Source organism: Musca autumnalis, unplaced genomic scaffold, assembly GCF_047663935.1.
Source record: "Musca autumnalis isolate F117 unplaced genomic scaffold, ASM4766393v1 scaffold_4, whole genome shotgun sequence".
Lineage (NCBI taxonomy): Eukaryota > Metazoa > Arthropoda > Insecta > Diptera > Muscidae > Musca > Musca autumnalis.
Genome location: NW_027411977.1, coordinates 239,602,707 through 239,624,888, shown reverse-complemented (window position 1 = coordinate 239,624,888; position 22,182 = coordinate 239,602,707).

The window sequence follows — 22,182 nt, the reverse complement described above, 5'->3', positions numbered from 1 at the left end:
ATGGCCTATGAGCCCGTCTACTCAGCCTTAGATGGCCTATGAGCCCATCTACTCAGCCGTAGATGGCCTAAGAGTCTATTTGCTTTATCGTAAGAGCCCATCTCATTTTCCGTAGATCGACTAAGGGCCCATCTACAATACCGTAGGTGGCTTAAAAACCCATATACTACCGTAGAGTATATGGGTTTTTAAACCTAAAAGTCCATCTTTTCTACCGAAGATGGTCTGTGAGCCCATTTACTCAGCTGTAGATGGCCTATGAACCCATCTACTATAACGTAGATGGCCTATGAGCCCATCTACTGTAACGTAGACGGCCTATGAGCCTATCTACTATAACGTAGATGGCCTATGAGCCCACCTACTATAACGTAGATGGCCTATGAGCCCATTTACTCTTCCGTAGATGACCTATGAGCCCATCTACTATGTGGCCTATGAGCACATCTATTGCCTATGAGCCCAATGGCCTATAAGATGGCCTATGAGCCCACCTACTCAGCCGTAGATGGCCTATGAGCCCACCTACTCAGCCGTAGATGGCCTATGAGTCCATCTACTCAGCCGTAGATGACCTATGAGCCCGTCTACTCAGCCGTAGATGGCCTAAGAGCCTATTGGCTTTATCGTAAGAGCCCATCTCATTTTCCGTAGATCGACTAAGGACCCATCTACTATACCGTAGATGGTATAAGAGCCCATCTACTATACCGTAGATGGCCTAAGAGCCCATCTACTATACCGTAGATCGCCTTAGAGCCCATCTCATTTTCCGTAGATCGCCTAAGAGCCCATCTACTATACCGTAGATGGCCTAAGTGCCCATATACTATACCGTAGTTGGCCTAAGAGCCTATCTACTATACCGTAGATGGCCTAAGAGCCAATCTACTATACCGTAGATGGCCTAAGAGTCCAATTTCTATACCGTAGATGACCTATGAGCCCATCTACTATAACGTAGACGGCCTATGAGCCCATCTACTATAACGTAGATGGCCTATGAGCCCACCTACTATAACGTAGATGGCCTATGAGCCCATTTACTCTTCCGTAGATGACCTATGAGCCCATCTACTATGTGGCCTATGAGCACATCTATTGCCTATGAGCCCAATGGCCTATAAGATGGCCTATGAGCCCACCTACTCAGCCGTAGATGGCCTATGAGTCCATCTACTCAGCCGTAGATGACCTATGAGCCCGTCTACTCAGCCGTAGATGGCCTAAGAGCCTATTGGCTTTATCGTAAGAGCCCATCTCATTTTCCGTAGATCGACTAAGGACCCATCTACTATACCGTAGATGGTATAAGAGCCCATCTACTATACCGTAGATGGCCTAAGTGCCCATCTACTATACCGTAGATCGCCTAAGAGCCCATCTCATTTTCCGTAGATCGCCTAAGAGCCCATCTACTATACCGTAGATGGCCTAAGAGCCCATATACTATACCGTAGTTGGCCTAAGAGCCTATCTACTATACCGAAGATGGCCTAAGAGCCAATCTACTATACCGTATATGGCCTAAGAGCCCAATTTCTATACCGTAGATGGCATAAGAGCCCATCTACTATACCGTAGTTGTCCTAAGAGCCCATCTATTATACCGTAGATGGCCTAAGACCCCTTTTCTACTATACCGTAGATGGCCTAAGAGCCCATCTACTATAACGTAGATGGCCTAAGATCCCATCTGCTATACCGTAGATGGCCTAAGCGCCCATCTACTACACCGTAGATGGCCTAAGAGCCCATCTACTATACCGTAGATGTCCTAAGAGCCCATCCACTATACCGTAGATGCCCTAAGAGCCCATCTACTATACCATAGAGGGCCTAAGAGCCTATCTACTATACCATAGATGTCCTAAGAGCCCATCTACTATAACGTAGATAACCTAAGAGCCCATCTGCTATACCTTAGATGATCTAAGTGCACATCTACTATACCGTAGATGGCCTAAAAGCCCATCTACTATATCGTAAGAGCCCATCTACTCTATCTTAGATGGCCTAAGAGCCCATCTGCTATACCGTAGATGGCCTAAGGGCCCATCTACTATACCGTAGATGGCGTAAGAGTCTATGAGGCCATCTACTATACCGTATAAAGCCTAAGGGCCCTTATACTATAACGTAGATGGCCTTGAAGCCCATCTACTATACCGTATATGACCTAAGATCCCATCTACTATACCATAGATGGCCTAAGAGCCCCTCTACTATACCGTAGATGGCCTAAGAGCCCATCTACAATATCGTAGATGGCCTAAGAGCCTATCTACTTTACCGTACTGTGCCGTAGATGACCTAAGAGCCCATAGATAGCCTAAGAGTCCATGACCTATGAGCCGATCTAGATGGTCTGTGTGGCAACTTAGTCCCCGCAAAGGATTGAGTCCATATATGACCCATTATCACGAGGACACCTCATTAATTCCCACCCTACGTCGTGAAAGTTCTAGGAGCCCATCGACTCTACCTTAGAGGGCCTATTATCCCCTATGGGAGATAATACTAGACCGAAGAAATGAAAAAGATATGTGAAATGGTGGTAAGTAACCCTCCAGAGACCTGAATAAACCAGCATTTGAAGTTTTAAATGTGTTACGACATGTTCTACAGAAGTCTCAATGTGCAACTTAGGAGGCTTGAAGAGGTCAGATAGGCGATAAAGAGTCTTAAAATAGTACAAGTACTAGATTGGATGCCCTATAGACGCCAGGTATAGATTTAAGTATAAGATAAAGAACCAAATGACAGATGAGGAACTCTGTAGAGATCCTTATTATCACCTAACCATCATCCAGTAGGTTGTATAGGCTGGTCGAATTGGTAAAGTGGTCTATTAGAGATCCAAAGAGGAGGAATAAGATTTAAAAAGGTCAGAAATCGAGACTTAAGGCTTCGACTGGTTAGAAAAAGTGAAGATAAACCTTGGAGGAATACTATTATGATACGAGGAGCCCAATAAGAGTCCAAATGGTGAATATGGACTCATATACATATGTATATACCGAAAATATGACTAGAAGACCAGTAGAGTTCTCATTATAAAGTAAGGAGTCAAATGAACTCGAACCTCAATGGGGTCTGAAGAGTCTTTTTATACCAGTTAAAAATCCCCATCCCTATTATCAGCTAATCATCATCTGATTGGGAAAGAAAAGTTGTAATAGCTAGGCGAATGTCGGAGGTCCAAAGAGAGGAAATGAGCTTTATGGAAGTCCGAAATTTAGGCATAGAGCGAGGGATCCCAGAGAAAAACGATTATCATACGAGGAGCCCTATAGAAGCCTCAATGGTGTATAATGAGTCCTATATACAATGATAATATGATTAGAAGCCCAGTAGAGTTCTGATTATGAAGTAAAGAGTCAAGTAAGCTCGAGCCTTGATATGACCTGTGGAGTCCTATACCAGTTAAGATTGAGTAATGGGCGGCTCTAAGATGTCTCAAGAAATAGGACTCTGGGAAAACATAAAAAGGTTCGTATAGGTGCAGAGATTGATGTGTTGACAGACTCCTTTAGTTGGGCGTCACCGTGGTGCAATGGTATACACGCCCGCCTTCCACGCGTTTCGATTCCCCGGCCTGGCAACATCAAACATTTTTCAATGGTGGCAAAATACCCCTCAGTAATGTTGGCGACATTTCCTGAGTATTTCAGCCTTGAAAAACTTCTCCACAAGTGGTGTCTTAAGACACGCCGTTCGGACTCGGCGATAAACAGTAGGTCCCATATCATTGAGCTAAATATGAATCTGGGTGCACTCATTGATATGAGAGAAGTCTCCTTTGTCCCGTGTGGGATGTAGTGGAACAATGTTTTGTTTGTTTTGATGGTAGTCATAGCAGTGAAGAAGAAGCCTTTAAGATGTCCGGTTATGAGATGAAGATCCTGATAGACGTTGGAATACGACGATAAAGTGTGTTTTGTATAGAATTATGGGTTTAAAAGCAATTCCAAGAAACTGAATGATTTAAGACAGAAAAAAGGTCAAACGAGGTGATACGGGTAATGAAAGGGACTAAAAAGGAGGTAAGATTATTTATTATTAGACAAAAAATCTAATTAAAGATACGAGGTTTAAAGATAAAGGAATAAATGATGAAAATTCTTGTTCAGGACTAAATAGATGGTGAGAAATCTAATGAAAGTTGTTCTTGCTGTTTTTGCCAATTCCGATGACACTCCATTGTTCTACTGTCAATATTTGTATTTATATTTATTTACACAAAGTAAAAGTAAACCAATGGAATTACACCAGCCTTAATTCAGGCAGAAAAAAAACACAAATATTCAGCGATCCCCAAAAGTATGCCACAACTTTTATGCTGCCCCTTGGTGTATTGCATACCTTTGTTTGTTGTTTTCTCCTTCGCTTTTTGATATAAAAGACAACGTGCCTGGCTTGTAAATGACTATAAATGAATTTTTGCCTATACATCATTGTTATTACAACCGGGGGCTAAGTCCATTTATGCCTCCGTGTTTGTTTTTTTTTCGGTTAAGGCCAGAGGTTACTTCCATATGTTGCTTACTCACTCGCACTTCCCCGCACTTTGCCTGGCACTTCAACTTGTGTGGCATAATTCTGTCAAAACAGGATGAGAGAACAACATTAAAAGCAAACATAATATAATAAATGATGGAATAAATGAATGTCAAAAAATTAGGGAGTGTTTTGTTGCCGTTATTATCGAAAAAAGATGAGAGCATACTTTTAGGTTGTAATGGGTATTTACCGAAAAAATAATACACACGAATTTATTAGAGCATATATTTAGGGCATATATATGTATGTATGTGTTTGATAAAAAAAGAGAGAGCCTACTCGAGGGCTGCGTAAAATAATTTCCAAGAAATATATATTAAAGCATACATTTAGGCTGTATGTATGTTGTTAAATATGTGGGTAAACCAAAAAATAAATATTACAGCCCATATTTAGGCCATATGTAGGCATGTAATTTACAAATTCGAGAGCATACTTTTTAGACACAATAACGCCAATTTCGTTCAGGATGAGGGAAGACATTATTATTATCTTATTTTCACTCTTAATACCAAATTCTAAGAAAATTCTTTTTTTTTTAATTCTTGTGAAATGTCTCTATTAACTTTTAATAACATCTGTGGAATTTGTAATGCTTCTTGTGAAATTGAATAATTATTTGTAAGTGACATTTATTTATTGCTTTCCTCCTTCCAAATCCCTTTCATGGCAGGTGTTCTCTAATCTCTTAGAAAAAAAAATCAATCACATTTCATGCGATTCCAAATAACAATTTCGAAAATTTATTTATAGGACATATCGTGTGTTAACCATCCAATGATTAAATTTAATTGCTCCAATGGTTCTCGCACGCAATCATTGTCGTTCGAAATGGCACAGGATAAACGTAACTTTAGCCTTGACCAACCTCAACCTTGACTGGTGGTATAATTTTTATGGTTGATATGGTCTGTTTTTATTGCTACCGTGGTTGTTGGCCAATTGCCCGGCGCCTGTTCATGTGTCGTAGAACCACATGTGTTTGTATGTACAGTGTACATACATATTGGTAGGACGACGTAATTATTACTCATATCCGTTGGAGAGGTCACGTCATATATGACTTAAAAAAAAAAAAAACAAACTAATACACCACCTTAAAAAGGTCTTATGTACTACACAGTAGATGGCATATGAGCCCATCTACTCTACCGTAGATGGCCGATGAGCCCATCTACTCTACCATAGATGGCCGATGAGCCCATCTACTCTACCATAGATGGCCTATGAGCCCATCTACTCTACCGTAGATGACATTTGAGCCCATCTACTCTACCGTAGATGGCCTATGAGCCCATCTACTCTACCTTGAATGGCCTATGAGCCCATCTACTCTATCGTAGATGGCCTATGAGCCCATCTACTATACCGTAGATGGCCTATGAGCCCATCTACTATACCGTAGATGGCCTATGAGCCCATCTACTATACCGAAGAAGGCCTATGAGCCCATCTACTATACCGTAGAAGGCCTATGAGCCCATCTACTATACCGTAGATGGCCTATGAGCCCATCTACTCTGCCGTAGATGGCCTATGAGCCCATCTACTCTGCCGTAGATGGCCTATGAGCCCATCTACTCTACTGTAGATGGCCTATGAGCCCATCTACTCTACCGTAGATGGCCTATGAGCCAATCTACTCTACCGTAGATGGCCTATGAGCCCATCTACTCTACCGTAGATGGCCTATGAGCCCATCTACTCCACCGTAGTTGGCCTATGAGCCCATCTACTGTACCGTGGATGGACTATGAGTCCATCTACACTACCGTAGATGGCCCATGAGCCCATCCACTCAACCGTAGATGGCCCATGAGCCCATCTACTCAACCGTAGATGGCCCATGAGCCCATCTACTCAACCGTAGATGGCCTATGAGCCCATCTACTCAACCGTAGATGGCCTATGAACCCATCTACTCCACCGTAAATGGCCTATGAGCCCATCTACTCCACCTTAGATGGCCTATGAGCCCATCTACTCTACCGAAGATGGCCTATGAGCCCATCTACTCTACCGTAGATGGCCTATGAGCCCATCTACTCGACCGTAGATGGCCCATGAGCCCATCTACTCTACCGTAGACGGCCTATGAGCCCATCTACGCTACCATCTACTCAACCGTAGATGGCCCATGATCCCATCTACTCTACCGAAGATGGCCTGTAAGCCCATCTACTCTACCTTAGATGGCCTATGAGCCCATCTACTCTACCTTAGATGGCCTATGAGCCCTTCTACTCAACCGTAGATGGCCTATGAGCCCATCTACTCAACCGTAGATGGCCTATGAGCCCATCTACTCAACCGTAGATGGCCTATGAGCCCATCTACTCAACCGTAGATGGCTTATGAGCCCATCGACTCTACCGTAGATGACCTATGAGCTCATCTACTCTACCGTAGATGGCCTATGAGCCCATCTACTGACCTATGAGCCCATCTACTCTACCGTAGATGGCCCATGAGCTCATCTACTCTACCGTAGATGGCCCATGATCCCATCTACTCTACCGTAGATGGCCTATGAGCCCATCTACTCTAGCGTAGATGGCCTATGAGCCCATCTACCTATGAGCCTATGAGCCCATCTACTCTACCGTAGGTGGCCTATGAGCCCATCCACTCTACCGTAAATGGCTTATGAGCACATCTACTGACCTATGAGCCCATTTACTCTACCGTAGATGGCCCGTGAACCCATCTACTCTACCGTAGATGGCCCATGAGCCCATCTACTCTACCGTAGATGGCCCATGAGGCCATCTTCTCTACCGTAGATGGCCTATGAGCCCATTTACTCTACCGTAGATGGCCCGTGAACCCATCTACTCTACCGTATATGGCCCATGAGCCCATCTACTCTACCGTAGATGGCCCATGAGGCCATCTTCTCTACCGTAGATGGCCTATGAGCCCATCTACTCTACCGTAGATGGCCTATGAGCCCATCTACTCTACCGTAGATGGCCTATGTGCCCATCTACTCTACCGTAGATGGCCTATTAGCCCATCTACTCTACCGTAGATGGCCTATGAGTCCATCTATTTTACCGTAGATGGTCAATGAGCCCATCTACTGTACCGTAGATAGCCTATAAGCCCATCTGTTGTACCGTAGATGGCCTATGAACCCATCTACTGTATCGCAGATGGCCTATGAGCCCATCTATTGTACCGTAGATGGCCTATGAGCCCGTCTACTTTACCGTAGATGGCCCATGAGCCCGTCTACTCTACCGTAGATGGCCTATGAGCCCATCTACTACACAGTAGATGACCTACGAGCCAACCTACTACACCATGAGCCCATCTACTACAGAGTAGATGGCCTACGAGCTCATCTACTGCACAGTAGATGGCTTATGAGCCCAAACTCTACACAGTAGATGGCCTATGAGCCCATCCGCTACACAGTAGATGGCCTATGAGCCCATCTACTACACAGTAGATGGCCTATGAGCCCACCTACTACAACGTAGATGGCCTATGAGCCCATCTACTACAACGTAGATGGCCTATGAGCCCATCTACTACAACGTAGATGGCCTATGAGCCCATCTACTCTACCGTAGATGGCCTATGAGCCCATCTACTCTACCGTAGATGGCCTATGGGCCCATCTACTCTACCGTAGATGGCCTATGAGCCCATCTACTCTACCGTAGATGGCCTATGAGCCCATCTACTGTACCGTAGATGACCAATGAGCCCATCTACTCAACCGTGGATGGCCTATGAGCCCATCTACTCAACCGTAGATGGCCTATGAGCCCATCTACTCTACTGTAGATGGCCTATGAGCCCATCTACTCTACTGTAGATGGCCTATGAGCCCATCTACTCTACCGTAGATGGCCTATGAGCCCATCTACTCTACCGTAGATGGCCTATGAGCCCATCTACTCTACCGTAGATGGCCTATGAGCCCATCTACTCTACCGTAGATGGCCTATGAGCCCATCTACTCTACCGTAGATGGCCTATGAGCCCATCTACTCTACCGTAGATGGCCTATGAGCCCATCAACTCTACCGTAGATGGCCTATGAGCACATCTACTCTACCGTAGATGGCCTATGAGCCCATCTTCTCTACCATAGCTGGCCTACTCTACAGTAGATGGTCTACGAGCTCATCTACTCTACCGTAGATGACCAATGAGCCCATCTACTCAACCGTAGATGGTCTATGAGCCCATCTACTCTACCGTAGATGACTTATGAGCCCGTCTACTCTACCGTAGATGGCCTATGAGCCCATCTACTCAACCGTAGGTGGCCTACGAGCCCATCTACTCTACCGTAGATGACCTATGAGCCCGTCTACTCTACCGTAGATGGCCTATGAACCCATCTACTCTACCGTAGATGGCCTATGAGCCCATCTACTCTACCGTAGATGGCCTATGAGCCCATCTACTCCACCGTGGATGGCCTATGAGCCCATCTACTCTACCGTAGATGGCCTATGAGCCCATCAACTCTACCGTAGATGGCCTATGAGCCCATCTTCTCCACCATAGATGGCCTACTCTACAGTAGATGGTCTACGAGCCCATCTACTCTACCGTAGATGACCAATGAGCCCATCTACTCAACCGTAGATGGCCTATGAGCCCATCTTCTCAACCTTAGATGGCCTATGAGCCCATCTACTCTACCGTAGATGACCTATGAGCCCGTCTACTCCACCGTAGATGGCCTATGAGCCCATCTACTCTACCGTAGATGGCCTATGAGCCCATCTACTCTACCGTAGATGGCCTATGAGCCCATCTACTCTACCGTAGATGGCCTATGAGCCCATCTACTCTACCGTAGATGGCCTATGAGCCCATCTACTCTACCGTAGATGGCCTATGAGCCCATCTACTCCACCGTGGATGGCCTATGAGCCCATCTATTCTACCGTTGATGGTCTATGTGCCCATCTACTCTACCGTAGATGGTCTATCAGCCCATCTACTCTACCTCAGATGGCCTATGAGCCCATCTACTCTACCGTAGATGGCCTATGAGCCCATATACTCTACCGTAGATGGCCTATGAGCCCATCTACTCTACCCTAGGTGGCCTATGAGCCCATTTACTCTACCGTAGATGGCCTATGAGCCGATCTACTACACCGTATATAACTTTTGAGCCCATCTACCACACAGTATATGTCCTATAAGCCCATTTACTACACCGTAATAAGCCCATCTACTTCACCGTAGATGACCTGAGAACTCATCTGCTATGACGTTGATAGCCTAAATGTGGTCTTAAATCCCATCGATTCTACCTAAGATGGCCTGTAAGCCCATCTACTTTAACGTAGATCACCTGTGAGCACCTCTACAGTGACATAGGTGGCCTTGCTATACCGTAGATACCTATGAGCCCATCGACTGTACCGTATATGACCTGAAAACCCATGTACTATAACGTAGATGGCCTAAGAGACCATCCATTATACCGAAGGTGGTCCGATTTCCCATCTACTCTTCCGAATGTGGTCTGTGAGTCCGTCTATTTGAACGTAGATGACCTGTGAGCCCCCGTATATACCTATTAGCCGATCTGCTGTATCGTAGGTGGCCTTTGAATGACCTTTAGAAAATTCTCTGCCATAGAAGACCTTTAGAAAGTCCTCAGGCCATAAAACACGTTTAGAAATCCTCTGGCACAGAAAAGCTTTAGAAGGTCTTCCTACCATAGAAGACTTTAAGGATATACTATGGGCATAGAAGACCTTTATCCATGGAATGGCTTTGAAAAGTCTTCTGGCCATATAAATCCTTTAGAAGGTCCTTTTGTCATAGAAAACCTTTAGAAGATCATCTTGTCATAGAAGGCCTCTAGCCGTAGAAGATCTTTAGTAGGTCATCTGTCCGTAGCAAACCTTTAGATGTTTTTCTGACCAGGGAAGACCTTTAGAAGGTCCTCTGGCCATAAAAGACCTTTAAAAGGTCTTCTGTATCTAGAAAACCTTAAGAATTTCCTCATGTCATAGATGATATTTAGTGGCCGAAGAAGAACTTTAGAAGGTTTTGTGGTCATAGAAGCTCTTTTGTCCATAGTAGACCTTTAGAAGGCACTCTCGCCATAAATGACTTTTAGGAGGTCTTCTAGAAGATCCATAGAAGACCTGAAGAATACCCTCAGGTCATAGAAGACCTTTAGAAGGTTCTCTGGTCATTGAAGATTTTTAGATGATCCTCCGGCCATAGATGATCTTTAGATGGTGGTTCGCCGTAGAAGACCTTTAGAAATTACTTTGCCATAGATGACCGTTAGGAGGTCCTCTAGCCGAAGAAGGTCCTCTGGCCATAGACGGCCTTTAGAAGGTATTGTTTCCTTAGAAGAGGTCCCCTTTGGCATAAAATATCTTTGAAGAGCTTCTGACCATAGACCTTTAGAAGGTTCTTTGACCATAGAATATCTATAGAAGGTCCTCTGATCCTAGAAACCCTTAGAGGCTCATCTGGCTATAGAAGACCTGTGTTAGAAGACCTTTAGAAGGTCTTCTGTCCATGGAATTCCTTTAGGAGGTATTTTTTTATCGACATTTTCTATACAAAAAGCCTTCGTTGAACAATCAAAACTTTGTGAATGGAACAGTTCATTGACTTTATCTCAAAACACATTGCAATATGATAAAAAATACGGTTGATTGTCCATCGTTTTTTTTAACAATTGACATCCTGAAATGGTTACATTCGGTCACTACCTCCTTGTCAAATAGTCCTAATAAGCGGAAGCTTGCTTTCGTAGATTACCAACTTAAAGCAGCTAATAATTTTACTGAAGCTAATTTTCTTTTCGAAACAACATAATTCCTGGTATTTCCTTTGCCCACTTGCCCCCACTTCCCTCCAGAACAATGTAACAAGCTCCTAACAATAATTTATGTTCGCACCAGGGACGTACGCAGGGGGGGGGCACAGGGGGCCCGGGCCCCCCCCGAAATGGTTTGGTCGAACAAAATTTATTAAGCTACTGTAATCAATTCTTAAATTTTTTCTTTGTCATAAACATTTTTTATGTTAGTAGATTTCAAATGAAAACTTATATTTTTCTGAAGTTTCTGTACAGAAAATGTACATCAAGTAAAGTTTTGTAAGATTTTTTTTTAATGTTTTGTTTGTATATTTTTTTTGAGAGAAACTTCCAATGAAACCTGAATTACGTCTTATGCCACATCATTCCACTATTAAATACGAATTCCGTAATGAATATATTCCATATTTGTTATGTCTTATTCAAGTTATATTGAGGTCTCGAGGCTTTACACTCATCCTGTATCTAAAATAATTACGAGTTCAGTATTGTGGGAATGGAAGTGCATGAAACATGTCTATTGGACAAAATGTATGAAGGGTTCTTCGTGGACTATATATTGAAAGCCAATTACAAATTTGTTTCGCTGCCTTCACCAAAATTTTTTTGTTTGTTGCTAAACAAGAGAAGAATATAATGAAGAAAAATTAATTTTTGTGCGTCAAAAACTTCTTAAATCTGCTATATGTAGCACACTCAATTGCATTTTTTCTCTATCACCAACAAAGTATAATTTCAAATATGTTTGGACGGACTGACAGGCTGGAACGCATGGTAACTCTTGAACGGATCAACCGATTTGGTCAAAATTTTGGATTTCGTAGAAAAAATTTCGCTAAAATGGTAGTAATCGATTCGATCTGAACTTTGCACATCGCAATATTTCTTCTAGAAATATATAGAACCCAAAATTGATTATATCGGTCCAGTTCTTCAAATAAAATTACTTCCAAACGTACAACAAGTTCCAAGAGAAAATGTGTGCCAACATCTTCATGTACGTCCCTCACAAAATTCAACATAAGTCCCGCTTAAGACTATTCGAGGATCCTTTGGGCTTTTTTGACATTTGTAGTCTTGTTTACTGCGATATCCAATTTTTAGAGGGAAAGTCCATGCTTCCTGACAAAGCTCTAAAGACTAAGGAGGCCAACTAAAATGGCTTGTGGGCGCAGTAACTATCATCCAAACAGGCCACAACATTCTAAAAACTCCCTGAATACATAATTTTTGGGGGAAAATATTTTGGTTGTGTAGCCGGTATTCGATCTGTCGCAAATTCACACGGGCTGAGGGCACATATCCTTTCGGCAAAGGCGATTTATACTTTTTTGACTTATTTTTCAGAAATCAAAATTTAGTTGGTTTACAAGTAAATATAAAACGCTTTTGGGCACAAGTGGTCAATAGACAAGGGTTTTATTAGGTATTATTAGTGAATAATTATGTGGGTTTATTTAAGTATCGATTTTTATTTTTCAAAACTAGGCTTTAAGAAATGTTTGAATTCTAGTTACAATAAGTTGCAAGACCTGAGTCCAGTAAAGTGTTTAATGTCATAGAGTACAAAAACTTCTCACGGTGAGCCTTAACTAAACTTAAATGAAAGGTGCTTACCCCTGGGAGTTTTAGCGGATTCTGTAACTACAATGTTCATAGATGAGAAAAATAAAAAAGCAAAAAAAAAATCGACGGAGGAATTTTCACATAAGTCGCGGTCGAAGTTCACATTTTTTGGGTTATTTTAGGTTTTCACGATTTTTCGTGGGAACGACAAGTCCTATCGAAATGGGACTGAAAAAAATGTTGTAGAGGATTTTCACTCCTACAACATTTTCCTTAGTTGCCTTTCGATAGGACTTGCGCTTCCCAGCAAAATCCTGAAAATCTAAAATGAACCTAAAAATGTGAACTTTGACAGCGATTTATTTAAAAATCCTTCCAGCGATTTTCCCAGGTGTAAGCCGTTTTCAACTAAAGTTAGTTAAGGACACCGTACATGACATTGTTTCAGTGCATTGTCCCAATTTGAACTTCTATGTCTCAAAAATGGTAAAACTTAGGAAGAAGTAGTAACGGCGAATCTTGTAGAGAATTTTTACCTAAAAGACCCCTTGTTTTTGGATTTTTCTCATCTATGAACATTGTAGTTTCAGAAATCGCAAAAACTTCCCAAGTGTAAGTACCTTTCAATTAAAGTTAGGTAAGGTGTTCTTTAACATTATACCAAAAGTAAAGAATGCAGCCGGAACAACAATTATGAAAATTTTCGACTTATATTATTTACTTAGCGACTTAGCTAGAGTTTGCCAATTGGTTTCTGTGATATTTGTTCGACCATGCTGTGGCTTAGTCCAAACAAGATTTTTGTAGTCTCAAACTGTACTCTTAGAAGGATTTGGAGTCTATGAATCGTAGTCTGTATCGTCCGTTTTTAAATTTCTAAAGTGTTTAATTGGATTACACAGACTCTATCACTTCTGGTAAAAGATCAAATTTGGCGTTATTATGGCATTAAAGAATAGTTTATTCTTAGGTTATCGAGTTATTCTCCTTTTTAAAGGTAATTAGTTTATAGAAGTCATATCGGTATCTCGATATGTAATTAAAAAATGAGGCGTTATGTTCGGGTCGAACTATACCCCTATACCCTATAACTCCTGTATAACTCAATTCTTCCTACTGGCGAATATAGTTAAGTAGGGATTGGATTAAAACGTGAATATATTTTAACCACTTTCTGCATGGAGGCTCTTTAACAAAAAGAAATCCCAAAATCTTCCAGCAAAATTTGAAGGAAGGGGTTCAATGCGATGACGTGATTTCATGGCATCTTTTGCATTGGTTCAAACGATGTCGTGAATGATCCGATCTTTTCATTAGCATTTGAACCAATGCAAAGGAAGTCGTGAAAGATCCGATCTTTTCATCAGCAATTGAACCCATGCAAAGGAAGTCGTGAAAGATCCGATCTTTTCGTCAGCATTTGAACGCATTCCATCGATCCAATAGTGATGAATTTTGTGTTTTTATTTAAACAATTTTTTCTAAATATATAAGATTAATTATTTACAATAGGCTTGATGTTGTCGGAGACTCGAAATCACAACCAACGTTGTTAAAACTCTTTTCGTAATGATAATGCCATTGCAAAGGATTGGTGAAAATTACATGCCGAAGCATTGGTGTAAATGACATGCTTTGGATCCAAAAATGAATAGCATCTTTTGGGGTCCACTCTCATATAAAATTCATCGATGAAGATGGTAAAAAGATGACATGCCAGCTCACTTGCACCCATGATTGAATGACATCTTTAGCTTCGAACATTTTGCTGGGATGTATTAGATTAAGAGCTTTGAAATACTGAAAATCTTGCGATAGCAGAAATAATGGCAATTCTCTGTAATTTGAGAACTCTGGGATATACCATAACGTGGACCTATAGTTTTTAATCATATAGGTCCAAAATATTGATAACGGGGCGCAACTTTTATATGGCGACTATACCAAACTTGGTTTCAATTTGAATTCTAAATATCCGAGGACTTATATATATAACTCTGTAAAAAGTTAAAATTGTATCCTAAGTATTGTCAGCTTTCTCTACTGAATTTATATACTTTGTGTAAATATTTCATGTAAAATCAACAGCAGAACCTTAAAAACGCTTTACCTAACCCTACACACCATTTTAAATTTTCATGATTTTTGGTCAAGTTGGGCCCCCCCCGAAATGAAATCCTGCGTACGTCCCTGGTTCGCACCCACGTACAAATCTTAGCCCCAACCACACTTCAAATCTTATGCCACGGAGCATTGTTATGATATCATCCACACCATCTACCTCTGTTGCGGCTAGGCAGTGCCGAATGAAAGAACGAAAAAAACTACGTAGCAGGAAATGAAACAAAACTAGCACGAGGACAATGACCCAAAAACACACAGAGGACAATGACACCACTATGAAATGGGGACAGCAGCAGCAACAGCCATTCACTCACACACACAAAGAACAACAAAGTCGTAGTAGAGCAGCACACACAACCCCCCTCCAAACAAAAAGCATTTGTCAAATGACATGGAAGTGTGTTTCGTTATTTCGGAGACATGATTAATAGGATTTTGTTGCGAACATGTGTACCACGCTTACGGTGCTTACGGTATTCTAGGCTAAGGAAGCGACAAGTCCTTTTATATTGTACCTACTGTGTGTCTTTGGGCCTAAGAAAGAGAGAGAGAGAGAGAGAGAGGAAGCGAGAGTTCAAAAACCTCATCATGGAAGTAGTATGAACAGTCGAACGGAAAATGGAATACACAAAAAGGAAGAAACAAAAAAACAAGAGGGTATGTAAAGGTCAAGCAACGGAAGTAGTAAAGTTCATTGACCCAAAATGTGTACACGGAGTGTGTGAAGAGAACAAGAGAATTGTCCGCAATAAATGAAAGAAGTGTGTTAGGAAAACAAACATAAATACACAAAAAAGTCTTCTACTTTTAGGTGTGTGTAACATGCTCAGAGGTGGTGGGATACTGGTGCGTATGAGCATCGATGTTATCCATACGCCTTTCTGAATATTAGGTTAACATCTCCAATAAAATAAAATGTTACGTAGGTTAACATTTTCCATAAAAATCTTAACAGAGGTTAAGAGGTTAAAATTTGTAATATAAATGTGAAACAGAAGTTAACATTTTCAATAGACATGCTAACAGAGTTTAAAATTTTCAATAGAAACATTAACATGGGTTAACATTTTCAATAGAAATTTTAACATTTTCTACAGAAAGTTAACAGAGTTTAACATTTTCAATAGAAATGTTAACATTTTCAACAGAAAGTTAACAGAGGTTAACATTTTCAATAGAAATGTAACATTTTCAACAGAAAGTTAACAGAGGTTAACATTTTCAATAGAAATGTTAACATTTTCAAAATAAATGTTTACAGAGGTTAATATTTTCAATAGAAATGTTAACAGATGTTAAAATTTTCAATAGGAACGTTAACAGAGGCTAATATTTTCAAAAGAAGTATTGACAGAATTTAAGATTTTTAATAGAAATGTTAACACTTTCAATGCAGATGTTAACAAAAGTTAACATTTTGACAGAGGTTAACATTTTCAATAGAAATATCAACAGAGGTTAAAATTTTCAACAGAAGTGTTAACAGAGGCTAAAATTTTCAGTAAAAATATTAACAGAGGTCAACATTTTTAATATAATTGTTAACAGAGGTTAACATTTTTATTAGAAATGTTAACAGAGTTTAAAATTTTCAATAGAAATGTTAACAGAGGTTACAATTTAAAATAGAAATGTTAACAGAAGTTAAAATTTTCAATAGAAATGTTAACAGAGGTTAACATTTTCAATAGAAATGTTAACAGAAATCAACATTTTCAATAGAAATGCTAACAAATGTTAACATTCTAAATAGACATGTTAACATTTTCAATAAAATTTTTCAACAGAAATGTTAGGATTTTCGATAGAAATGTTAACATTTTCAACAGAAAGTTAACGGAGGTTAACATTTTCAATAAAGATTTTAACATTATCAAAAGAAATGTTAACAGACGTTAATATTTCCAATAGAAATTTGAACATTAACCTCTGACAGAGGTTAACATTTTCAATAGAAATGTTAACAGATGTTAACATTTTCAATAGACATGGTAACAAAGGTTAACATTTTCAATAGAATTGTTAACATTTTCAAAAGAAACGTTAACAGAGGTTAACATTTTTAATAGAAATGTTAACAGAGGTTAACGTTTTCCAAAGAAGTGTTAACAGAGGTTAATATTTTTAATAGAAATGTTAACATTTTTAATATAAATGGTAACATTTTCAACAGAAATATTAAAGAAAGTTAACATTTTCAACATAAATGTTAACAGAGGTTAACATTTTTAATAGAAATGTTAACAGAGGCTAACATTTTCAGAAGAAATATTAACAGAGGTTAACATTTTCAATATGATTGTTAACAGAGGTTAACACTTTTATTAGAAATGTTAACAGAGTTTAAAATTTTCAATAAACATGTTAACAGAGGTTTAAATTTTCAAACATTTTCCAAAGAAGTGTTAACAGAGGTTAATATTTTCAATAGAAATGTTAACATGGGTTAACATTTTCAATAGAAATGATAAAATTTTCAATAGAAATGTTAACAGACGTTAACATTTGCAATAGAAACATTAACAGAGGTTAACATTTTCCAAAGAAGTATTAACAGAGGTTAATATTTTCAATAGAAATGTCAACAGGGGTTAACATTTTCAATAGAAATGTTAATAGAATTGCTAACAGAGGTTAACATTTTTATTAGAAATTTTAACAGAGGTTAACATTTTCAATATAGTTGTTAACAGAGGTTAACACTTTTATTAGAAATGTTAACAGAATTTAAAATTTTCAATATACATGTTAACAGAGGTTAAAATTTACAATAGAAATGGTAGCAGAGGTTAAATGGTAACAGAGGTTTTCAATAGAAATGTCAAAAGAGGTTAAAATTTCCAATAGAAATGTCAAAAGAGGTTAACATTTTCAATAGAAATGTTAACAGAGGTTAACATTTTCAATAGAAATGTTAACAGAGATTAACATTTTCAATAGAAATGTAAACAGAGGTTAACATTCTCAATAGACATGTTAACATTTTCAATAAAAATTTTCAACAGAAATGTTAACAGATGTTAACATTTTCAATATAAATGTTAGGATTTTCAATAGAAATGTAAACATTTTCAACATGAAGTTAACAGGGGTTAACATTTTCAATAAAGATTTTAACATTTTGAAAATAAATGTTAACAGACGGTAATATTTTCAATAGAAATGTTAACAGAGGTTAGCATTTTCAATAAAAATGTTAACATTTTCAACAGAAATGTTAACAGAGGTTAATATTTCTATAAGGAATGTTAGGATTTTCAATAGAGATGTTAACATTTTTAACGGAAATGTTAACAGAGGTTAAAATTTTCAATAGAAATGTTAATATTTTCAATATAAATGTTAACAGGGTTTAACATTTTCAATATAAATGTTATCAGAGTTTTACATTTTCAATGGAAGTGTTAATAGAGCTTAACATTTTCAATACAAATGTTAACAGAAGTTACCATTTGCAACAGAAATGTTAACATAAGTTAACATTTTCAATAGAAATTTTAACAGAGGTTAACATTTTCAATGGAAATGTTGACAGAAGTTAACATTTTCAATATTAATGTTAACAGAGCTTAGTATTTGAAATATAAACGTTTTATAATTTAAAATTTTCAATAGAAATGTAAAACAGAAGTTAACATTTTCAATAGACATGTTAGCAGAGACCAAAATTTTCAATATTTATGTTAAAGGAAGTTAACATTTTCAATAGAAATGTTAAAAGAGTTTTAAATTTTCAATAGAAATGTAAAACAGAAGTTAACATGTTCAATATACATGTTAACAGAGGTTGACATTTTGAATAGACATGCTAACAGAGGCTAACAGTTTCAGTAGAAATATTAACAGAAGTTAACATTTTCAATATAATTGTTAACAGAGGTTAAAATTTTTATTAGAAATGTTAACAGAGTTTACAATTTTCAACATAAATATTAACAGGGGTTAACATTTTCAATGGAAATGTTAACATTTTCAACAGAAAGTTAACACAGTTTAACATTTTCAATAGGGGTTAACATTTTCAATATAAATGTTAACCGAGGTTAACATTTTCAATATTAATGTTAAAGGAGGTTAACATTTTCAATAGAAATGTTAAAAGAGTTTACAATTTTTAATAGAAATGTTAACAGAGGTTAACATTTTCAGTAGAAATATTAACAGAGGTTAACATATTCAATATAATTGTTCACATAGGTTAACATTTTTAGTAGAAATGTTAACAGAGTTTAAAATTTTCAATAGAAATGTTAACAGAGGTTAAAATTTACAATAGAAATGGTAACAGTGGCTAAAATTTTCAATAGAAATGTTAACAGAGGTTAAAATTTTCAATAGAAATGTTAACAGAGGTAAAATTTTCAATAGAAATGTTAACAGAGATTAACATTTTCAATAGAAATGCTAACAGATGTTAACATTTTCAATAGACATGTTAACATTTTCAATACAAATAGTTAACATTTTCAAATGAAATGTTAGTAGAGGTTAACATTTTCAATAGAAACTTTAACAGAGGTTAACATTTTCCAAAGAAGTGTTAACAGAGGTTAATATTTTCAATAGAAATGTCAACAGGGGTTAACATTTTCAATAGAAATGTTAACAAATTTTAAAATTTTCAATAGATATGTTTACAGAGGTTAAAATTTTCAATAGAAATGTTAACAGAGGTTAAAATTTTCAATAGAAATTTTAACAGAGGTTAACATTTTCAATGGAAATGTTAACCTTTTCAATAAAAATATTAACAGAGGTTAACATTTTCAATATAAATGTTAACAGAGCTTAGTATTTGTAATACAAACTTTTTCAAGGAAAATGTTAACAGAGGCTAACATTTTTAAAAGAAATGTTAACAAAGGGTAACATTTTCAATAGAAATGTTAACAAAGGTTTACATTTTTGGTATAATTGTTAACAGAGGTTAACATTTTCAGTATAAATATTAACAGATGCTCTTATTTTCAATAAAAGTATTAACAGAGATTAACAATTTCTATAGAAATGTTACCAGAGGCTAAAATTTTCCTTACTAATTTTTCAGAGGTTAACAGAAATGTTAACAGGGGTTAACATTTTCAAAAATAAATTTACAATTTTTAAGAGAAATGTTATCAGAGGTTACCCTTTGCAATGAAAATGTTAACGAGTTTCACATTTCCAATAGGACTGTTAACAGAGGTTAATATTTCAAAAGAAATATTAACAGAGGTCAACATTTTCAATAGAAACGTTAAGAGAGTTGAACATTTTCATTAGAAATGTTAACACTTTTAACAGAAATGTTAACAGAGATTAAATTTTTCAACAGAAATGTTAACATTTGCAATATAAATGTTAACATAGGTTGACATTTTCAATAGAAATGTTAACAGAAGTTAATATTTTCAGAGGTTAACATGTTTAATAGAAATTCAACATTTTCAACAGAAATGTTGGCATTTTCAATTAAAATATTAACAGAGGTTAACCTTTTTAATAAAAATGTTAACATAGGTTAACATTTTTAATAGAAATTTTAAGATTTTCATTAGAAATTTTTACATTTTCAATAGAAAAGTTAACAGAGGTTATAATTTTCAAAACAAATCTTAAAATATGTTAACATTTTCAATAGAAATGTTAACAGAGGTTAACATTTTCAGTAGGAATTTCAATATTTTCAAAAGGTATGTTAACAGACGTTAATATTTTCAATAGAAATCTTAACAGAGGTTAAAAATTTCTATAGAAATGTTAACTGATGTTAACATTGGCAATAGAAATGTTAACAGAAGTAAACATTGTCAATAGAAATGTTAATATTTTCAAAAGAAATGTTAACATGTTCAATAGAAATGTTAACAGAGGTTAATATTTTCAGTATAAATGTTAAGAGAGTTTAACATTTTCAATAGAAACATTTTCCAAAGATGGGTTAACAAAGGTTAAGATTTTTAAAAGAAATGTTAACACTTTCAAAGCAAATGTTAGTAAAAGTTAACATTTTGGCGAGAATAGTTACCGGAGGCTAACATTTTCAATACACATTTTAACAGAGCTTAAAATTTTCAATACAAGTGTTAACATTTTTAGAATAAATGTTAACGGGAAAGCATGACCTCTGTTTAGTCTTTTTTTCTGAAGGAAATCCCTTTAAATAATGTTTGTCTGTATCTATTTTTAGCTCTGACCCTACCGCTACAATTTTTGGATTCCCTCCTACTGCTTTTTTGGCACATGGTGTGTATTTCATATCCCTATCAAGGACAAAGCGTGTTATGCTTAAGCTTTCATTAGTCTTCATATAAGAAGTTTTATAAACATTTGTGAATTTTTGCGTCATGATGACAAGTGGTTTGTTTGTTTTTTGCTGAGGTGAAATTTACCACACCCTAGAATTTTTTTCCCATTTACACGCAGGGCTACATAAACGCTGAGCAGCAAGCATCACGTTGACGTCAACGCATATATGTCAGTGACTTCGTTAAGCTTTGCCAATGTGTCAAGAAAATCCACCCCTGTCTGTGTGTGGAAAGAATTTTATTTGGTTATGACTTCGGCATTAGGAAGTTTCCAAAAAGTCTTGGCAAAGCAATACCGTGGTTCCGGTTTCCTGCTGCATGAGGAAGTTTTAGCAAGAAGCAGAGGAAGGGAAAATTATATACAAAACTTGTTTCCCATTTCTCTCTCTCTCCTTCTCCCTTCATTCTCTTTAACGCCCCAGGAACTACCCTCAGACAAGCATAACCTTGAAGTTCTAAAGACCCCTACACACGGAAGCAGTGTTGTGTAAGGCAATGGAATGAATGGAACGAAAAAAAGAGACGGAGGAGTATGAAATGTTGCCTCAAAGAAAAAAAGGGAAATGGCAATGTTATTGTGAGAGGTTATCAACCATAAATGGCAATAAACTCAAGAAAAACTTCACTGTCATCGTTTGCTGAGGGGGAGATGGGGTGGCCAAAGCCAATGAAAGTAATATTAATCGCATTTCTTATGTTTTGCTGTGATATGCGAATGTTATCGACCCTGGTCCCCCAACTACCACCTACACGAATATTCGACACGTGCTGGAATGAAAGAAGCATCAATATTTGCTTTCATCCCCCAGGGAGGGG